The sequence below is a fragment of the Schistocerca nitens genome, chromosome 2, assembly GCF_023898315.1.
Source record: "Schistocerca nitens isolate TAMUIC-IGC-003100 chromosome 2, iqSchNite1.1, whole genome shotgun sequence".
In the NCBI taxonomy this organism is placed as follows: Eukaryota; Metazoa; Arthropoda; class Insecta; order Orthoptera; family Acrididae; genus Schistocerca; species Schistocerca nitens.
In genome coordinates, this window is record NC_064615.1 from 17,368,209 (window position 1) to 17,372,281 (window position 4,073).

Below are 4,073 nucleotides of genomic sequence, written 5' to 3' on the forward strand. Positions count from 1 at the left end.
CGCTAATATGGATGATACAGCAAAAAAGTACATCACAAGGAACATAAACTACAGTATTTTTGTACTTTAATTTACTTTCTAGTGTTAGAAAATGCCAACGGCCTTGCTACACTGGTAACACGGGTTCCTGTCAGATCACCGAAGTTAAGCTCTGTCTGGATGGGCTAGTACTTGGATGGGTGACCATCCTGTCTGCCGAGCGCTGTTGGCAAGTGGGGCGCACTCAGCCCTTGTGAGGCAAACTGAGTAGCTACTTGATTGAGAAGTAGCGGCTCCGGTCTCGTAAACTTACATACGGCCGGGAGAACGGTGTGCTGACCACATGCCCCTCCATATCCGCATACAGTGAAGCCTGTGGGCTGAGGATTACACGGCGGCCGGTCGGTAGCTTTGGGCGTTCCAAGGCCTGCTCGGATGGAGGTTGAGTTTTAGAAAATAAAGATCCAAATTCAAGACGAAATATGTAATTGTTTCTTCACAGCCATTCACGTATGAAAGATACAGGCGCTCCTCGCACTTTTTGTGGTGTACACTTATGACTGCTTTGGTAGTATGACTGTGGGAACTAACGGCACATTATTTTCTTCTGCTAAACTCTGTCCATTCTGATCGTTGCCGTATTTCCAAATTTACTTACAGCGTTTACCCTTACACCTCTTCCCTTCAGTTTTTCTGGTTTTATTTAAAATAAGTTATTTATCTCGTACTCAACGTACTTTAGCAATTTTTAAGTGTATCTGAAACACTGCTAAATTACATGCGAACTGTAACGTTCCTTTATTCTTTTGGTTTCGTTCCTTTCGTTAACTATTCATCTGAAATATCTAATTAGAATTTTGAAGTCCGAACGCTAGCTTTATCGCAGTCACCTCAGTTTTGCCATTTCAATCAGTGTTAGTTATTAAGTTTCAGTGCTCCTGAGGGTTCGTCTCGTTGTTAAGTGTATTTGTACTCGTTGTTATGTGATTATCTTTACTGGAGTATATAAAGTCTGGTGCACCGTCAAAAACAGTGATTAAGAGGAAGATAAGGGAAGAGAACAGAACTTTCCAAGAAATATGGGACGAACAATTTTGTTTTATAAGTAAACACTAAGAAGGTACTGCTGTTTACTTAATATGCTAGGAAAGCGTTGTGGGAATGAAGAAATACAATTTCCACTACCCAAGTGAGCATAATTCATTTATAATAGCTTTCCTTTATAATTCAAATTAAAGAAAGGAAAAAATTTACTAATCTAAAAATCAACAACTCGTCATCAACAAAACTTCATGCTAGCACCAGTTGGTTTAAATGAAGCTGCCACGAAATCACTATACGAAGTATGTAATATTCTTGCAAGAAATACGAAACCTCTCGTTGGTTCTGAATTGGTGAAGCAATGTGTCATAACTGTTCCGCAAGCTTTGTTTCACCGTTTCTCAAACAGTACAGTTGTTGTTGTTGATGATGATGATTATCATATTTGGTTTGTGAGGCGCTCAACTGCTCGGTTATCAGCGCCCGTACAAATTCCCAGTCTTTACACAGTCTAGTCACTTCACGTTTCCCAAATGATGATGAGGACAACACAAACACCCAGGCCCCAGGCGGAGAAAATCAAACAGTACACACTTATTGGCTGAAAGGAATAAACTTATGCTTTCAGAATCTACCTGTCGCCGTCGCACAGAAGATATTTCGAAATATATGTCTGAGGGAGTAATTAATAAAGTAAAAATGTAGAAATAATTTAGTCTTGCATATGACTTGACTCCAGTACAGATGTAGCTTCGATGGCTCTGTTGTCATTATTTGTAACAGAACAGTTTTGACAATTTTAACCATGAGAGGTCACACAAAAGTTAGTGATTTTATAGATTTAATAAAGATTTTGTAGAAAAAATGGCTTACGTACGAGCAGTTTCATATCAGTGTGTACAGACGGCTGTCCATCAATGACTGGCGTAAACAATGGTCTGATAGCATTGATTAAGAAGGAATGCGGCAAAAAAGTTTGCGATATCAATTCCCTAATAACAAATCGAAGGACATTATGAAAGCGACACAAGCGTTATAAATTTAACTGGTGAACATGAACTTAATCACCAAAAATTTACAAATCTACTGGAGGAATTGCAAGTTTGCTATGGTGATGTTCTCCTACATACTGCTGTAAGTTGGGTAAACAAAGGAAAGGTGGTGGAACTGTTTGTCAATTTGAACTCTGAAATTATTTTGTTCTTACATTAAAGTTGTAAAATTTATGCTGGACTTGATAATGATGAATGATGTTCACTTACAACTTCTTAGTCAACGAATTTAATTTGGAAATGGAAGGACCAAACAAGACAATTGAGCATATGACTAACAGAATACTTGCATTTTAAGCTAAACCGAAACAATGTATAAATGAACTTGAAATAACTGTCCAATTTTCCAGCTATTGTTATGCTTCGATTAGACTTAAATATCACCGAAAGTATTTGCCAAGATATGGCGTAATATTAGAAATAATAGTTGCAAGAAATAAAAAAAAACAGATTTTTTGACGTTAGACATATTCAAGGCTGCAATGGCTGAATGAGTCAGAAGATTCATGACGTTACATGTACAGACTTTTATGTTGTAATTCTAAACTTCAACTAGAACGAAAAACTTTCCAACATTACCAATTCTGTCATTACTATTTACCAGGATTCTAATTTTTTTGTAATACTTTTTGGCATATGCCGGCTGCGCGATGTAACTGCAGTTCATCCTCGCTGTACCTACGGCGACACGCATCTCCCGCCTTTGACGTACGCCGAAAGGCCAATACCGCCTTTGAGGCCTTGATAAAAACCGCCACCGCTCTGATTTCGCCATGTTCGCTTGTTTATATCATTCCGCCGAAACTTTACTCGCTGGTTGATGGATGTGTTTTTCTTGGCTCTAATATTTTTGTGGTTTTTCAGTTTATCTAACAAATTTAAAAGAGTAAAAGAAGTGATTTAGGTATTCTTTACCGCAAACTATATGATGTATACAGTGAAGGTTATGCTAATAAAAATAAACAACATATACGAGGTGAAGTTAACACATTTTGGTGCAGTTTGAAAAGTTGTCTCAATGCTGAAGGTGAAGCTGATTTGAAAAGCAAAGAATTGCAAATGAAACTGACGAAAGAGAAAGCGATACTTATAGACTTATTTCGAAAATTTTTTCATCGTCAGAGTCACCAGAGTAACTAGACCCTGGGTGTTAAAGTAAGTTTGAGTTGTATATTATTTAGCAATTCCTTCTCCGCTGTTAAAAATACATTTAGTATTCAGTGGCATATTAAAAAAACAGAACAACCCAGTCTGTTACATTCAGTTGTTATTCACCACTTATTGTACAGCAAAATCAGCGACCTTATCTTTTGTCTGTCTGTCTGTCGGAGGTAATCTCGGAACGTACAGGGTCGATTTCAATGCAGTTCTCTATCGTGTAGCTGTATTCGTCGGGGTGATTTTGTATATATATTGCGTGACATGCCCACATTCAACATTTTACGTGCTTGCTTCTAATTGCAGGAAAAAACCAAACAAGAAATATCAAAAGACACAATATATTAGTATGCAACCAAGTGGAAATCAGTTACTTCAAGGAGAACCTAAATCAACGCCTACTCAGAACACTTCTAGGAATAAAATTGTAGTACTAGAATGTGAGCTCAGTAGCTTGGTGTAAGCACGCGACGCTGGCATGGCGACAGATGAAGCAACAAAAAGAATAACAACAGTAAAGAAAGACATTCAACAGGAAACAAACGAGACATATTGAAGAGAAAGATCATATCAGCAGGAGGAACAGGCCTTCTGGTCAGGTGAATGCAGGGTTATAAATACAGAATCAAATAGGGGGACTGCAGCAGTAGGTTTAATAATGAATAAAAAAAAATGGAGTACGGGTAAGCTACTACAAACAGCATAGTGAACGCATTCTTGTGGCCAAGATAGACACGAAGCCCACGTCTACCACAGTAGTACAAGTTTATATGCCAACTAGCTCCGCAGATGACAAAGAGATTGGTGAAATGTATGATGAGATAAAAGATATTATTCAGATAA